Genomic DNA, 18,815 nt, shown 5'->3' with positions numbered 1-18,815 from the left:
TCTGAACTTGCAGTTTGGGGGCCCCCTGTCGGCTGTGGGGCCCTATGCAGCTGCATAGTCCGCATATAGCAAGAAACGGCTCTGCTGGATTTGTTTCTAGCAACACAATCTATTTGAATCAGTTCCTATTTTTTCAAAATAAAAGCTCAGAAATGTCTATTTTTTGGTGAAGATAAGCAAATAATTTAATCAGATCATATTCGTTGGACCAGATAGTGATTACCAATTGCTGACCGTTGTCCTATACCGTTATAAAAATTGACTTGACTGACATATGCTGCTCAAAACCAGACAGACACACAACATATAGTGGAGCTAACACAATCGCAAACACACACACACACACACACACACATAGGTTTCTCTCCCCGGTCCCTTCTTCCTCTTCTGCACAGATAAAATAAAAATGTCCCACCGCCACTAGTCCAACACTATATTTTAGTTGCCTTGGTAACCTCACGGCGATTTTAAGACCCCATTAAAATCAGTCAGAATGGAATAAAGAAAGCAGATCTAACAAAATCCCTCTTAACCTTTACCAATCCCCCTCCCTGTCTCTCTCCCCCTCAGCCTCCTCATTCAAATCCACCTGCACCTTTTCACCTTCATCATCCTGCACATTTTTTTCCCCTCTTTATTTCCGTCAGGCCGTTTCCACACAACTTCCACATCCACTCATTTTTTCTCTTTGCATTCCTAATTCCCTCAGTTACTCCCTGTACTCACACACACACGCTCTCTGTAATACAGTCCTCTTCTAGCTTGCGGCTATTGCTCTGCTCCCCTTTTTTCATGCCCTACCCTTCATCTGTATCCCACCATATACTCAGAGATGGAGTGGATGGACCTTCCCCATCTGTCAAACCCAGCGATATGACATTTTATCCCTCTCATCCTGTTTTCCATCCCTCCCTCCCTCTCTCGCTGCAGCCATTTCCCTTTGAATGCAGATGTGAGCCCCTGCATAAACAGCCCCGCAGTATGTTTTCCACCAAAGCATCTCTGATTGAAGTCCAGCCATGACCAGCGCATCGCTTATCCCTCCCTCCCTCCCTCCATCCTCGCGGGCATTTTTGCGAAAAACAGCATCCGTCACTTCTCTGTGTGTCTCTCTGCGGACGTCGTGGACGAGGATGATGCATTGTGATGCGACGACATCAAAGTTGTGTTGTTTTATTCATACATCTACATTATCAGGGCTGCCCTTGGCTCATGTCAGAGAGAAGGGAGTGCAGTTTAGTGTCTGGGCCGTGCGGCTGACACCGTCCTGGCCCCGGAACACTGTCGCCCGCTGATGTATGACTGCAAATTACAGCGATAAAAGCCTGACGCTGCTACTGTTAGCAGCCACTCCACTGCACTTAATGCAGAATGAGAAGGAGGGAGGGAGTGTGTGAGTGCGTGTTTGTTATATGGAGTTTGTCCCCCGTCCCTTCGGGAGGCCACGGTGAGGTGAAGTGGATGTACTCTCTCGCTCTACAGCGATGAAAGTGCAGCTACAGTTTGCGCGCGTGACACAACAGAACTCGCGCGTACTCCCCGACGACGTCAGTGAACAGCGTTTTGTCAGATGTCGGCGCTCTGAGCGACGCGTCGCTGACAAGCGAAGACTGAGGCGACTTTGAAGAAGCGGAGGAGAGAATACGGAAGAGGAAGACAGAGTTATGAAGTTAGGTGGAGGATGGGGAAGGGAGAGTGAATAAGGAGGTGGAGATTTCAGCTCATTGTAGGAGCTGTGATGATCAGAAGACTCGTTTTGTGGTGGAGTCGATGCAGAACATGCACGACGTCAACGGTTTGAAAGGTTTTTTCGTAACTTGTGAACGGTTAAACACGACAAGATAAAGCTAAGTTAAGACATTTGATGATTCCATCCATCATCTCTACACTGTTTACAGATCGACCGAAAGTTCCAATGAACGCTCTTTTTTGGTGTGTATCTGCGCCATTACCTCGTTTATGAAGCCCTAAAGTTTGGAGAAAAAAACAGTTCACTGCTGAGAACGCTGGGTTTTATTGTATTCTCGGGCTCTGCTAGCGCTCTGAAAAAGCCTGGAATCGTGACGTAAGGATCCCTTCTCCTGAACAGCAGCATCCTCCTGCTTCGGGCACATCCGGTTGCGTACATTGAACCGCAGAAGAAGAAGAACGTCTGTTGTGGAGGTGTCCGGGTCAACACTGTTAAAACAATGTTTTGATAATGATTAGCAGTGCATCCATCGTTCCAGAGGGGGGAGCTGCGCTTCTGAGAGCTGGCGTGCTAACTACGTCTCTTCCAGGTACCTGGCCAATCACAACACAGTTCTGTCTTCTGGGGGTGAGATTTCAGTCTGAAACACAGAGACTGAAGAGAGCTTCAGTGAGGAGAGATTTCTATCGGCTGGTTTGCAGCAACTAGGAGGTAAAACAAGTTAATGTATGTAAGTAGAGCTCCATAACTCACATATATGTGTGATAGGACCACTCTATAGGAGCTTTAAATGCCGGGGGAGCTGGAGCCGAGCTGTGACTGTGAGAGGAAGGAAAGTAACCGCAAAAGTCGTAGAAACAAACTTGAGAAACCTAACTCTGACTCTATGATTCCAGGCCCGGCTCAGACTGATTCTATTTATTTATCTTTTTGCATGTCCACATAAATATTCCTGCCCACATCTGATTCAAACCATGACAATGTCAAAAACCAGGGACGACAGTATACTGAACTGTCTCCTCTGTCCTCTGAGACTTCGATAGTTTGGAGAGCGGGATGATGATTCTGATGCGTCTGAATTACTCAATTAATGGTAGACTGAACATGAATTAATTAATTGGATCTCGATGCATCAATCAAACTGCCAGATGCATTCATCCCACATGCTCAGAAGACAGCACCAGAGCTTATGCTAGCTGACTAAATCCAACGAGACAGATGCAGCAACGTTATGGCACAAAAGGTGCCAAGAAGAGGTGTTGGTGGCAAACGAAAGATGGGATTTGGGAAAAGCTAGTGCCAAGAAAAAAGGAAAGGCTGCAAGGAGTATTTGTTTTAGTTTTTCGGTATCCAAAAAACCTGAAAAGGGGCTTGGACTTTTGAAATTCAAAAACGTACCCCACTTTAACTGTTTTTCCAGACTCTCCAACTCTGAAAAGAGATGTCACGAGAGACAATAAAAACTTTAATTTGCCTGCAGTCAACTGAACACTAAACTAAAAGTCGAGTGAACTTGAATGTTGAAAAATCCCACTCCCTCGGAGGAGGAAACTCATTGTCACACTCCACGTCGTGTTCTGAATGTGAAATAACCAGAAAAGAATATCTGACACGGACCGATTCTGTCATTATTCTCACTTTCCAAAAAGACAAAGTTATGAACAGCTATGAAATACTTAAGAAAAACAACATTCTTTACCAAATAAATACATGAAACTATCTGGATTATTATTCACAGGAAGTGATGTGCGTCACCTAACTTTACAGTCATTATGTGTGTCACCTTTGAGAGCAAAGAGTAGTTTGATCTGTTCTCTAACAAAGTGAAATAAAGGATGACACGTTGACTCACTAGTGACTGGATTCTTCCTCACTTTGATGTTTCACAGGGATTTTGCTTAACATTTAGTGGTTGACGTTATTAAAAAGCAACTATAATCACATGCTTACCTTAAACAGAAATACAGATTTTAATGAATTTGAGCGTTAGAATCATTTTATCTCATGTAGGGTGAGTACACTACTTAACAAAATACACATTTTTAGGGCCCGAGCACCAGGAGTGCGAGGAACCTATTGTTCCTGTTGAGATTATTTTTTTTCTCAGACGTTGCGCTCAAGTTGAGGGGGTTAACATGCATAAAAACTCTTGAAATTTGGAATTAGAGGTCGGGTTGGCCAAAAATGCGATAGTGGCATAGGGCCCCAAACCGTGCCTAGCAACAGGGCTCTACAGCGCCCCCAGAAGTCGGGTTAGGATCAGACAAAAGTAGTCCGATAGGGAAGAAATTAATTAAGCTAATTTTTTAGATTTTTGTCGCACATAGTTGTTCCAATTTGAACCAAACTTGGTACGGTGGTTGTTCTCATGATTCCAAACAAATTTCTAATGTACTTCCTTTAGCTCCGCCCACCCAGAAGTCGGCCATTTTGGAAAAACTAAAATGACTAGTGTATGAATGAAAACAAAGGGAGATGAGTGATGGTGTGCAGTCCTAGTGCAGTCTTATGTGTTGTCGAGTCAAATTTATGATTAATTTTAGTTGTGATATAAAGTGGCAATAATTGTGCAAAAGTCACAAAAGTAGAGCGTTTTTCTTTTGTTTTTGTTAATAAAAACGAGCCAAATTTCACAAATTCAATTCGATTATAAACATTTTGATTACTTTTTTGCTCAGGTGTGTTTATATAGTAGGTGAAACTATCAGATTGTGGTGAAAAAAAAGGATATAAGACACATAAAAAGGTGAAGTTTAACTAAGGTAAAACTGTCCAAAGCACAAAATGGAAGACAATGCAGTACTAAGAAGACAAGCTGTGCAAACCTTTCTCTCTGTGTGTAGTTTTATGTTTGCAGCATGAATCTGAGCTTGATATCTTTGATTGAATGCTTTCATGTGTGTAAGTGTTTGTGCGTGTGTGTGTGTGCACACCTCACCACAGCCTCGACCATTTAATTGATTTTTCCTGGCTGTCTGTCGGGATCTCATTTGAGTTTCCCAATCATGTAATTTTGCTGAAAATTACAGCCAGACTCTCCGAGACAAAGGCCCGGGGAGGAAAATCAGCGTCTCCGACCAAACCGAGGTCTTTCTCCATAAACACATATTTAGAATAAACACAGGGGTCCATTTTGCCGGTAAACAACTTTAACAGTTATGTCTGCATATTTACCATCGGCGGCTTCCTCCCCGGTGAACTGGATACAGAGCCTAATAGTGTGGGGGATAATTGGCAAACAGTATGGACGCTTGTTTTCTCCCGTCGAATGTTAAAGACAGAATGTATGTGAGGCTTTGTTCTACAGCATCAGTGGACTCATTGCTTCTTAATGGTCACTAATAGGGTTTTTTTTTGTTGTTTGTTGGATGGACGACGGATGTGTGTGTTGCACATAGGTGCAGCATACTAATGAGGACAAACAGCGTCCACGGGGATGCAGTTGTCTGTCAGTCCAGCTTCGCCTCCAGCTCACCAATCAACCTCTATCTCGCCTGCAATTTCACTTTAATGAGCTCAATTGGACTGAAAGGTAAGAAACAATATTGCCAAAGCAATTAGGTACAAATGGTTAGTGTATCATTTAGACAATAATGAGATGTGGTAACAGTGTGTACACACGTGTGTGTGTGTGTGTGTGGACTTCTATTTAAGCTTGTCAGGACCAGTAGTCCTCATGGAGAACCTGGTCCTAATGAGCCTCATTTCTGAAGAACTGCTTACACAGAGCATTTAGGCTGCTTTTCTTCCATTACTGTGTTAAAACGTGTAGGCAGAGGCTATAAGAGTGTGCAATAAAGAGTGTCTTATATCCTTATTTTCACAGCTAAACCTATAGGCCCAGCCTATTCAAATGGTGCCCACTTTTTCTCCTACATGAACTACTACAGCAGCACTGACCATAAACAAAGCCATGATATTAGTTTTGTACTCTTTTAAATGCACTTTGTGAATTTCATGTGACATATTTATGTTATTTAATACAAGAGAAACACATGCCGCTGCTAATATTGTGCACCCTTTTTTTTTATTTTATGCACTTTGAGTTACACCTGGGTCAAATATGATAAACATATATATATATATATATTTTTTTAATGGTTAAAATAGCTACCACCTGAGCAAAAATAAAAACACAAATAAAAGAAAAAAGTATTTTTTTGTGACTTCTCCACAAATATCACTACACTAATACTAAAAAAAAAACATTTTGTAAAGCCTGAACATGTGACCTAGTGTATAAACACACACACCGTAGATCAGGTGACCTCAAACTCAAAATGAACTTCTAGTCTGGTCAGGAGGGGCCTGGGTCAAGTGAAAAAAGTTCAGTTTTAATTTGATATATAGTTCACAACAACAAAAAACACATATCTATGACGCAAAATTAATCTGTAAATAACAAAAACAGACATTTAACTAAGTTTTAGACCCCAGGCCTAGATGTCCATATAAGGAATTGTGTGTTATTCTTACTGCAATGTACCAAGGACGCACCTGAGAACTGAGGGTTAAGTTTAGGGCTGTGATGTGAATTAGGTTAAGATTAAGGTTAGACATGAACTGGTTATTTGAAGAAATAATGCTTTTAAATCCGTCCATAAACACCCTTAAAGGGATAGCTGTGTATTAATGTCGTGGCCAATAAATGTAAATACAAGACAATAAAAGCAATATGGACTAAAATGTGACAATAACACAGAGTTTAGTGAACGGAGGGAAGAATGAGGCCGAGTGGATTAGTCAGTTCTGACAGCGTCGGTGATTGTTGTTGACAAAATGTGAGTTGTATATATTCAGAAGTTTTGTTGCCAAAAAAGAAAAAACAAAGGCTGCTTTACACGATCTGTTCTATGAGCTCAGCTGAGAGGATCTGAGGAGGCTCACGGGCAAAATGCGTCACGATGCTGACACTGTAGTTCTGTCAGTCACGTACGTACGACAGCGCTTGTGCAGCTCCGGCAGCAAACTAACGCAGACTTTATTAAAGACTGGACAGGTGACAGAGGTCCAGGAGAGATGAGCTCCATCGACTGAGACGCGCTCATACGATTCTCCATCACCGTCTCTCTCTTCACACTCATTGATTGCTTTCATCCCATAATAACCTCTCGGTCCCACCACTTCCGTCCTCTGACTGCCATTATCTCGCTCTTCCTCCACTGAATTCCTCTTTCTATCCGTTATCTTTCAACATCTCCCACCGCCGCCTCTGTAGAGTCTTCATTTCTGCTCGTCCACCACCATCCTTATCGCTCTCATCCCCACAGATCTACCTTTAAACCCTTTAACCTCCCTCCCTCCGCTCTCTTTCCCCCTGGCCTTTTCTGCTATTCTACCTCGGCTTCCATCACTCTCCGCGGCTCTCCTTCAGTTCTCGGCGTTGCTGTAAAGGTCAGGTTAGATCCATGAATAAGCCGCAGATTTATGATGCTGCCATCGCGCAGTGGGGGGAATCACTGTGACCACAAACCAAACAAAAACAACAACCACAATAGACCGCAATAGATCTGCGAAGCACCGTTTCAGTAAACGCAGGGGTTATTAATGAGGCTACGGGCCAGTGCGCTAGAGGTTGTGGGACCGGTTAATGCTGTAGGTACACAATCACACACAATCACACACACAGCTATCGTTTGAAGGACTCACAATGACCTCCATTTATGTGGACAGCTTAAACAAAGCATTAACCCTAAACTTAACCCTAGTAATGTCTACACCTTACCTTAACCTAACCTTTTTGTTTGCAATTATGACCATGGGCGGGTCTTAGGAAGCTGCCTGCTGATTGGCTACTGAGTTCAGGAGTGACAGCTCAACGGACAGGAAGTCATGGGCTGTGTGGAACTTATAATTGTAAAGATCTAACGTTTGCCAGATTATAAACGCTAGATATTTACTATTCGGTAAATATCTATTCGGATGTTGACACACAGCGAACTCTAAGCCCGTCCATTGAGCTGTCGCTTCAAAACTCAGTAGCCAATCAGCAGGCAGCTTCCTAAGCCCCGCCCATGGTCAGATTCCAAAACAAAAAACAATGGCGCAAAGAACAGACCAGGGAGCGCAAACAAGTGTATTTTCAAACAATAAAATACAATATTTTTGAATGATTAAATTGAACAAGGCCAAACTGTACACTCTTAGAAATAAAAGTGCTAAGTAGAACCATATAAGGTTCTTCGGCTTGTCCTCATAGGAGAACCCTTTTTGGCTCCAGATGGAACCTTTTGGAGGGTTCCACCAAGGACCCATTTAACCCTTTATTCTGCCAAGTGGTTTTAAAGGGTTCTCTGGATCAAAATGGTTCTTACTGGAACCATTGAAAAACCCTTTCTTTGGTAAAGGGTTTTTCAGAAGCAAATGGTTCCAGGAAGAACCTCAGCTCTTGTAGAAGAACCCTTTTGGAACCCTCATTTCTAAGAGTGTAGATCAATGAAAAGACTTAAAAATCCTGAAAACTTTAACGTTAATCTCCATAATTTAGCACGGAAATGTCTGAAAAGAAAATGAAGATATGAGGTTCTGCCTCTTTAGGACAAGGTTTTGGTCTCCATGAGGACTAGTGGTCCTGACAATGCCAGTGTTTATGCCAGAAAATGTACGCCAGATAAACCCGTTAATTGTGGATTGTTGGTTTCAATCGTTTCTTTAAAATATAAATGATAAATTTTGAGATTGAAGTATACTCTTAGATTAGGGTTCAAGCCGAAGAACCTTACATGGTTCTACTTAGCACTTTTATTTCTAAGGGTGTATGTGCCATTAATGAAAATGTTAGATTTTTTAAATTTGCAGTTACTTTTATCTCAGACGTTCTCCTTCACGAATGCGCACATAATTTAAGTCTCAAAGGCAAACAGTGCTCAAGTTGCAGAAAACTTTTTTTTTCTTCCATAAAATAAACGATTCCTCTCACATTTGACGCACAAACGTCTTCACCTGAGAGTTTCAAACCCAAAGTTAGCACGACCCATAATCACAATTGCCACACTTTTACCAGAGCGACAGAGGCAGGATGAAATAAACTGTCAAATAATAAGCCATTGAAATAACAGTAACAACATGCAACAATTTGCACAAATTAATCAGCATTCACTTAAAATTCTTCCGTATGGAATATGATGTGATGCAGGCACAGCTGAGCTCATCTCACAGGACTCTGTGTGCACATCAAACATCACCACATTGGTAATTACTATGTGGACAAACACAAGCAATCTGATAAAACAACAACACAATAATGCATTTTAAACAAAAGGGCAGGGCAACAAAACATTAAAGGCAAATGCAAAGCAAAAAAAAAAAAAGTACATAAATTAGCTTTATCAAACCTGTGCAGTTCAATCAGCGACGCTGATTTCCCGGGCATGAGCGCACACAAAAGAATAAAAGGTGTTTTTGTGTGCGCACATCATAAAATAACACATTAAATTCTCAAACTTTGGGTTCCCTTTGAACAGTTTCCGTGTAAGAGAAGAACATAACTCATTCTGCTGGAGTTTTATGTTGTTCATGTGCATTTTTCACTGAAGCTGTGAGCTGGCACTTTTTCCCCCCTCCTCGCTCACATTAAGTGCATAAAAATGAAAAATCCTCCGATATTTTTTTGCCTGCGTCTTATGCAGTGAGGGGACACGGAGACACTCAGGGACTCAGGCAGACAAAATTACCCGTCTATACTCCCTCCTCACCCTGCTGCTGCATCCACCGCCACCGCCACACCTCCGCCGCCGGATATTTTCACATCCCCACAAGTGTTGGGTCACAGCGGGGTCAACCTTCGAGTCAACAGTGTGGATTAAAATTTCACGAGAGAGCCCCCTGATGCATATTTCATTGTTCCGTGCCCTCTATCCATCATGCTATATGTGCTCCCGGCCCGCCTGTCTCTTTCTCGCCTCTTTCCTCGCCAGCGACGACGACCCGCTCTCCATATTTGTCCGTCTTCCACAGCGCGGGGGCCTCGCGGGCGATTAACTGCGCTCATAACGCGATAATGAGTGACAGACACCTCAGTATATAAAGAGTAGGCTACAAAAGAGTGTTCATTAATTATTAATTTTGCACAGATTCGAAACTGGATATCTCTTACAGCCGCCGAGATGAAACACAGTTCATCTTTCTTTTGTGTTTGTGGACTTCAAAAAGCAGTTTATAGAGGCTGAGATTTAGGATGAGACCAGGAAGACGGCAGTAATGCAACATTATGGATGCAATAAAACACACACACACACACACACACACTCAGTCTGGTTTCCATGACTTCAGAGGACGTTACATAGACTTACATTCATTTCCTGGAGGCTTACTCTAACCTTAACCATAACTACTACTGTCCTAAGCCAAACTGCATCCTAACCCCTAACCTAACCAGACAATGGTAACACTTTAGATTAAAAACATATTCACCATTAACTAGGTGCTTACTAACATGCATATAAGTAGCATACTAGCCCTTTATTAGTAAATATTAAGCACGTATTAACACCTTATGTAGGAAAAACCTTAATTCATGTCATAATAGAGGTAGAATAAGGTGTTAATTTGTGTTAAATGATGAGTAATAAAGGGCTAGTATGCTACTTATCTATATGTTAATAAGCACCTAGTTAATGGTGAATAGGTCTTCCCTAATCTAAAGTGTTACCTTTATTTTTATTATTATTATAAAGAAATCTGGTAATCTGGTACTTTAGATTAGGGAACACATATTCACCATTAAATAGGTGCTTACTAACATGCATATAAGTCGCATACTAGCCCTTTATTAGTAATCATTAAGGACATATTAACACCTTATGTAGGAAAAATCTTAATTCATGTTGTAATAGAGTTAGAATAAGATTATGTAGAATAAGGTGTTAATGATTACTATTAAAGGGCTTTTATGCTAAGCACCTAGTTAATGGGGAATATGTGTCGCCTCATCTAAAGTGTTATATATCTTAATGAGGACATATCATATAAATAATTACCTTAACTGTAACCATGACAACTAAGTGATTCACCCTTACCCTAACCCTAAAACCAGGTCTTAACCTTGATAAAGCCCTTTTTAAGCTGCAGGGCCCAAGGTCAAAATGTCCTCACAAAAACATAAATACAAGCACACACACACACACACACACAAATAATTAGATGTCCCCTCAATGCAAAAATTTAAAAAAAAAGCAAACAAAAATACATTCTGCTAAGTTAACAATAACACTCCCGTGCCGCTTTATTGCAGGTGCAGAGAAGCTAAAATTGAAATCAATACCAAATGTTTCACTGCTTAGTTTTTCATCAGCCTTCATGGTCGCGAGCAACTCATTTAAGCACTGGGCACAGACGCAATCAGCGAGCCACTCTGTGAATTAAGTAGGGGAGAGTGAGAGGAAAAACAAAACAGCAGAACAGATACAGTACAGTTAGATGGAAAACAGAATAGTCAGCGTCAAAGGAGTAAAGATTGCGGTGCTTTTTTGTTCCCAATGATGTAAAGTCAAAAGGGCAGATATTAAAATACATCAAACGAGCGTTATTATTATGTCGCTGTCTCAGCTATAGTTAGCATGAGCTGAGCGGTGCCTCCAGCTCTCCTTGTGTTTCAGGACTTCCTGCCCTCGCGTGTCTCGGCGCCGCCTTCATTACCTGCTAACGTGAGTCACCTGTGTCCGGTTGTCCTTCCCCCTGTGTGGAGTTAGTCTGATGTGCCGCCCTCACCCTTGTTCTCCAGGTCTCCTTGTTGTTGCATTCCGTGCCAACTCCACGTCTCTTATCCTCTGAGTGTATTATCCCCGTTTTTGACCCCGTTTTTTTCGCCTGGTGATTTTCCGTACCTCTGGCCCTGGACTGATTTATCTGTGCACTGTGAACGTTAGCCTGTTCTGAAGGACACTGTTTTATCTGAGTCGCTGAGTCGAGTTTTCTGTGGCCCAACCTTGACATGTAATGAGCACATTTAGGCAAATTTATTCATAACGGACATATTTCATTACAGACAAACTTGTTTCAACATAATATTAGAGCTGCAACTAACAATTATTTTCATAATCGATTCATCTGTCGATTATTTTCTCGATTAAAGCTCCCATAGACCGGAAGTTCCAATTAAAGCTGTTTTTTGGTGTGTATCTGCGCCATTAACTCGTTTATGAAGCCCTAAAGTTTCTAAACAAACAGTTCAGCCACTGCTGAGAACGCTGGGTTTTGTATTCTCGGGCTCTGCTAGCGCTCTGAAAAAGCCTGGAATTGTGACGTAAGGATCCCGTCTCCTGAACAGTGGATCCTCCTGCTCCGGGCACATCCGGTTTGCGTACATTGAAACGCAGAAGAAGAAGAAGAACGTCCATTGTGGAGGTGTTTCACGAGCGACACTGTCTTCTGACTGGGGAGTCGTGACGATGCCATTTTTAAACATCGTTAAAACAATGTTTTGATAATGAGTAGCAGTGCATCCACCGTTCCAGAGGGGGGAGCTGCGCTGCTGAGAGCCGGCGTGCTAATTACGTCAATTCCAGGTAGCTGGCCAATCACAACACAGTTCTGTCTTCTGGGTGTGAGATTTCAGTCTGAAACTGAGGAGAGATTTCTATTGGCTGGTTTGCAGCAACTAGGAGGTTTTTGACCATAAAAACAAGTTAATGTATGTAAGTAGACCTCACTAACTCACATATATGTGCGATAGGACCACTTTATGGGAGCTTCGATTAATCGTTTGGTCCATAAAATGGTGGTTTTGCTCAATCAGGTCAACTTTCTGAACAAAGCTACATATTTGTTTTTTTAACGTTTTTGTTTAAATGTACGGGTATTTTCACGTCATATGATGCAAAATGTCTTTATATTTCTTGCAATCAACAAATTCTGAAGACTAATTGTTTTTTTTATATATTACAAGGGAATGAAATGGCTTTGACGAGAAGAAGAAGAGAAGAAGAAAAATAAGCCCGACGTTTTCTGCTACGTCTGCGCTGAATACACCATTGTACACCATCTTACAATTTTTTTGTGTAATCGATTAATCTTTTCAGCTCTACATAATGTAAGAAAGAAGGAGAAGCATAAACCATGGATCTACAGCAGAAAAAGAGAAATTCATAGTTTGCTTTTCAGCTTTTTTGGTGAGGAGGAGCAAAATCAACATACTTTAAACCAAAGTATGGATGGTGAATATTTGTAAAGCAGCTTTCATCATTAATCAGCCACAGTAAAGCATTGACACACATTGATTTTTTACTGCATAACTAACTACAAGAAAAGTGTAGTGTTACAAACAGCGCGGCGTACAAATGGTTATTAGGTTGTATTGGATTTAGGACGTATAGAGGATAAAGCTTAGTGCTAAAGTGACACCGGTGCTTTAAATGGGCCGGCTATAGTGTCATTACTTTTGCATTTAATAAGATGTAGTCGCCGAAAAGTGTCGTCTGTACGTCTTTGAATACATAAATGACTATAAATGTGGCTTTTAAATGATCTGCTATCAATGTTAGCAACTTTACGGAGATGCAACCACACCTCAGCTCAATGGAAGCAGAGGGATCAACAGGAGAATGTAATGACTTAATAAATGAATGATTCAGCCAAACAGTGGCTGCTTTATAAAATATTTAATACCTACTATAATAATTAATTCAGTTCTCTGCTCGGCGGAAAAGCTTGGAAGGCGCTGCTCTAAGTACCGGCTCGTTTCCAGCTTCATCAAAAAACAGACTGTGGCTGTAAATCAGGAAATCTGCTCCTCACCATCTTCACAAATACAAGTTTTTTATGCTTTCCCATCCTCCTGAAGGGAGAGTTCCTCATTTCCACGGGATTAGATTTCCCCCGAGAAGTTAATTGCGACCTCCTAAACGCCGCCGTGTCCGTCTAGTCTAACTCGTCCCTGTGGGGGAATTCCACCTCAGTGGTCTCGTCTTCTCTAAAACCACAGCAACAGGGCCGCGGCCGCCGTCTTACCTGAGATGGGCTGCTGTCTGCTGCTGCTGAACTCTGGCTGACCTGCCAATGGAGCGCTTTAACCCAGCAGTCACCCCACAGCCGGGTTTGCCTCCTCGCCCTCAGGAGGAAACTGTACACACACATAAACACACAAACACACACACTATGATTTCCTGTACTCTACCAAACCTTAATCTCACTGTATAGAAGGTCATTCACCTTAATATCTCACAATATGGACACATTCGCCATAATCCATGTCCAAAGTCGCCCCTATAATCTGACGATGTGAACAGATGAAGGTCCTCACAATGTCAACAATACCGACAAACACACACACAGAGCCCATTCAGCTCGTGGTTGACTGAGGGTGAGAGAACAGCCTTGCACTAAATAAAGTTCTCATCCATTTTTAATCTGCTGCAGAAGGAGTGTAATAAAAAAAAAAGGGTGGCAGGTTATGTTCATGCTTAGAAATACAGTGTACACGACGCACACACACTCACACACACACATATAGGTGCAAACATGAAAGAATACGCACACGAGTGACAGCGTGAAAAGCAGTTTGAAGCCGCTGTCGACGGCTTTAGTCAACACAGACGCTCTGCTGCTGCAGGGTTGGGGCTGACGGCAAACTGTGCAAAAGGCTCTTTAGATTTTAAAAATCTGTTTATTTGTGTCCAAATCTTAGCACGGCGCGCGTGTGATAAGGTTTCACTTATTATGGCGTTTACGGCAGGGCAAAAAATCGTGTGCTTTCACGCGTTCACGATTCGTGCCTCCTTCAAAGCCCACTAAAGTACGTGTCAAAACATCCATCGCGAGTTCAAATACCCGCCAGTCAGAACTCGACAGGGTCATCTGTCGGCCACCCATGTGTGTGTGTGTGTTTGTAAAAAGTCGAGGATGTTATAGCACCCAGTCAAAGACAGGGGGAGCCGTTAGTGACGGTCAACAACTTGAATTGATATTGAAAGATCAACGTAAGAGTAAGGCAAAAAAAATAGACAACATTATGCTGGTCCTAACTCTCAGCCCACCTCACATGGTTTAGGTTGGTTTTCCACAACAACGTGGGCGGAGTCATCACTGCACGGCTGCATGAAACTGTGGTAAAACACACAAACGAGTGACTTGTAAAGTATTTTTTTCAGTGTAACTGATTCATTAGAATCAGTTCATTAAAAAGATTTGCGAAAAACACCAGACTCCTCTGCTAAATATTGAGATTTTAGCCATATCTGTGGTAATTATTGGAGATTAAGCCACGTTTTTTTAAGATTGTTACAGGTACTAAAAGAAAGTACCTGGTACCAGGTACTATGCTAGTGGAAACGTAAATTAAGAGTCAAGCCGGTGGAAACACGGCATAAGTTAGCTTGCAGACACAAAAGTTTATATAGCTAGCCGTTAATTAAAAACACAAAACAATATTTACCTTTTTGCCACTAGTCTCTTGACTGATATCTGTTAAATGCTACTTTGTCACAGTTTTTTTCTGTTTAGTTGCATCAAAACACACCGATACAAACTTTCAAAATAAACTTCCTGTTATTTACTGGAAATAACGAACGGTCACGTCGACGATAGCCAAACACAGTTGCTAACATGACACTTTAACATGCTGAAAGTCCTTTACAGGTTGAATTGCGGAAATCGTAAGATGGAGATCGTGTCCAAGAAAATGTACGAGGAACATTACGTTCGTCTCTGTTTACGTACGTCTCTGAGGGAGAAAATGATTCATTCTCTCTTGTCGTTAATCAATGATATTGAGCTCAGTCCCAAGTTTTAAAAAAGCAAAGGTAGCTACAAACATTTATGCTAATGGCTGGAAGATGAATCGCACTCTCTGGCAAAAAAAAAATAGAGCCGACGAAGATGAATTTGGCAAATTCACCCAGGGTCTTATGTGCCGACTGATGCCGATCAGAGCTCAAACTGATTACAACACAAAAACCTGCTCATGCAACTGTAGGTAGAGTCATTTGACCTGTTAGTCGATATCAATTAAACGCGTTGACCATTCGTAGAAAAACACAGGGGATAAATGTGTTGGTCGCTGCCTGAATATGTGTGTGTTTGTGTTTGTGTCAAATGTAAAAAGAAATGCATTTGTGGGCTTGTGTTTACGTGTCAGTCAGTCAGCAGCTACATGAGTGAGCGACTGTGTGCTACAGGGAGCATTTCATGAATGAGCGCTCGGCTGATTCCCAGCAGGACTTTCACGACAACGTGGTGTGCATCGCTTTTAACACACAAACACACACACACACAACACCTCTGCCAGGTCACAGTGAGGCTGCTGCTGCTGCCGTTTGTGTTCGCTTCTCTTTAACGACAGCGTGTCTGACACACGCCGATCAATCAAGGTCAATTCAGCATCAATCAAGCTTTTTTCTTCAACACATGATTCACTTCCCGCCACAGTAATATGACGAATAATAAACCAAAATAGCCCAGGACGACGACCCCCTGCTGTGATCGCTGGAGAAAACACACAATGACGTTAATTTCATCCAAACGAAGCTGTGCAAGGAAGGAATATTTACAGTTTAATTCACAACCAAAACTGCTTTTTCTTCATCTCTTGATATGAGAAACAGCAATTCATTATTCTTTTTGCTGTCAGTTTACGCTCCCAAGATGCAAAAATAGCTGAAAAAGATATATAAATATAAGAAATAGTGAGGATGTAGCATCTTTTTTCATTTAAAAAAATGCATGAAGTCGCTCCAGATAGTCTAAAAAACACTGTTTGGTTCCGTTTTTTGGTTTAAAACTCAGAGAATTTTCACTTTTCATTAATTATAATTATTTTTACCAATTGTTATTTTCTCATTATTAACAGCACTTTCTGAAACCAACAAAGCAAACAACTTCATGGAGAGCATCTGCTTACGTCGGCACATTCTGCATGGTCACGTGATTTTCATGTTTTTGCAGGAGCGTTAATGAGGATGCAAATATTTTTTTTCAAACAACAAAATGCACTGCAGTAGAAGCTTAAAAGGGGATTTTCATGGAGAAACGACGACTCTGTTATCGACTGTTTTTCAGGAAAAATACCTGCGTCTTTACTGCTGCGTTTCTACAAAAGCGCAAAAGCTGTATGCAGGTTTTCTACAAGTCTACTTTAATATACTATATATATATAAATATAAATATGAAACCTTTTGGAAGTTTTTCAATTATTAACTTGTTTTTTTTTTCTTTCGCGGGGGAATCACTGCGCCCCCCGGTGGCCACGCTGATCCTTTCTTCCTGCCTGGCTGGAACACAGGGCTGAGTTTCAAAAAGCTGACTTTGTAAACTGTAACACATTTCCTGCGGCGCTTTGATTCCTCAAATGAAAACCTGGCTGGGGCCAGAGAAATAACAGCACCTGTGATTGATGCATTATTAATCCCGCACTTTGCTCTTCTGCTTTTTGTACACAACCTCAACCGAAAACCAAAACCAAGCCAGTGTTGTTTGCATGAGCATCTGTGTGTGCTGGAGTTTGTGAAAAAGCACCAGTCATAAACCTCCACAACTTTGTGTGCGAGCGCCATTGTTAATTGATCTAAGACGAAAAACAGACACTCTGTCAGCAAAAGCAGCTGCTGTGCCGCGTCAAATCCATGATTAAATACGTTCCTCGGCCTTAAAAGGCATCATAGAATGGAATACCGAAGCAACGCCATGCACGCGTCCCCTGACAGACACAACAGCAGTTACACAGAGAAACAAACTTCAACCCGGGGAGATTTCCATCACGTTTTTTCCAAGAGATGGCACAGAATCCAGCACAGGTCCTCAGAACGCTCCTTATTAAAAAATAGCTCGAGACAGATAAGAATGAATGCTTGAGAACGCCTAACCCTTTGAATGCTGATTAAAACGAATACAGAATTGACCAAAATGTGGAGCGCCACGTGCCCACGTCGTGAAACTTCTTTCTCGGATTGTAGCTGTTAATATTTAAAAGGTTGGAGCTGTGTGGGAAAAGTGGAAGGAAGGAAGGAAGGAAGGAAGACTTCGGGGGGGAAAATGGTTAATCATGTCTGAAACAAGAATGAGCAAGAGCCTGAGAGGGGAAAGAGTGATACGGCCAGCCACTGTGCCTCGTTTTTATTTGAACCCCTGAACCCTGAATGACTTCCTGTGGGTAGAAACAGCTTGTCAGCGCCGTGTATGTGTGTGTGTGTGTGTGTGTGTGAGAGAAAGGCAAAAAGAATGAGTGTGTCCACGCTTACATCAGCAGTTCAAACACCTCATTTCACCGCCTCAGCACCCCTCGGTATTGCACCCTGTTCTTTTTACGCCCCATCTCTTCTCCTCTATTTCGCCTCCACGCGGCCGCGGCTCCACTGTGTCACGGCGACAGCTATTTACTCTTTCTGGGTGATGCTCTCTGTGTGTGTGTGTGTGTGTGTGTGTGTGTGTGTGTGTCTGCCCCGCAGCTCTTTTTACTGGCCTTTTTACTCCGTCAGTCAGTTTGAGTAATCTGACCGGGTTCTTGACTGAGTGTCACGCCGTATCTCTGACCGGCCGCTATGTTCTCACTTATTTGTCTGTCTGTGTGTGTGTGTTCACGCTGGGATTTCAGAAGCATATGATTTTAGTTGGATGTAAAACATACAAGACCGTTCAAACGTTTGGCGTCACCAATACAATTTTTTTTTGTGTTTTCCATTAAAAGTCACACTTTTATTCATCAAAAGAGACATTAACAAGATGAGAAATAATAATAATAAAAATATAATAAAACTGTTTTCAGTTGTGCTATTAAAGGGTTTTCTAATCATCCAATAGCCAATTAGCAATCCAATCACAATGTACCATTAGAACACTGGAAATGGGCCTATATACACTCTTAGAAATAAGGGTTCCAAAAGGGTCCTTCTACAGGGCTGAGGTTCTACCTGGAACCATTTGCTTCTGAAAAACCCTTTCCCGAAGACAGGGTTTTTCAAGGGTTCTTGGTAACACTAATGGTTCCAGTAAGAACCCTTTAAAACCCCTTTCCTGAATAAAGGGTTTTAAAAGAGTTCTTGGTGGAACCCTCCAAAAGGGTTCCAGGTGGAACCTTTATAAAAAGGTTCTACCTGGAGCCAAAAAGGGTTCTCCTATGAGGACCTTATATGGTTCTACTTAGTACTTTCATATCTAAGAGTGTAGTACATGCTAGTTACTAATAACAAAGCACAGC

Source organism: Microchirus variegatus (assembly GCF_963457635.1).
Source record: "Microchirus variegatus genome assembly, chromosome: 7".
In the NCBI taxonomy this organism is placed as follows: domain Eukaryota; kingdom Metazoa; phylum Chordata; class Actinopteri; order Pleuronectiformes; family Soleidae; genus Microchirus; species Microchirus variegatus.
This window is presented reverse-complemented; position numbering follows the sequence as displayed.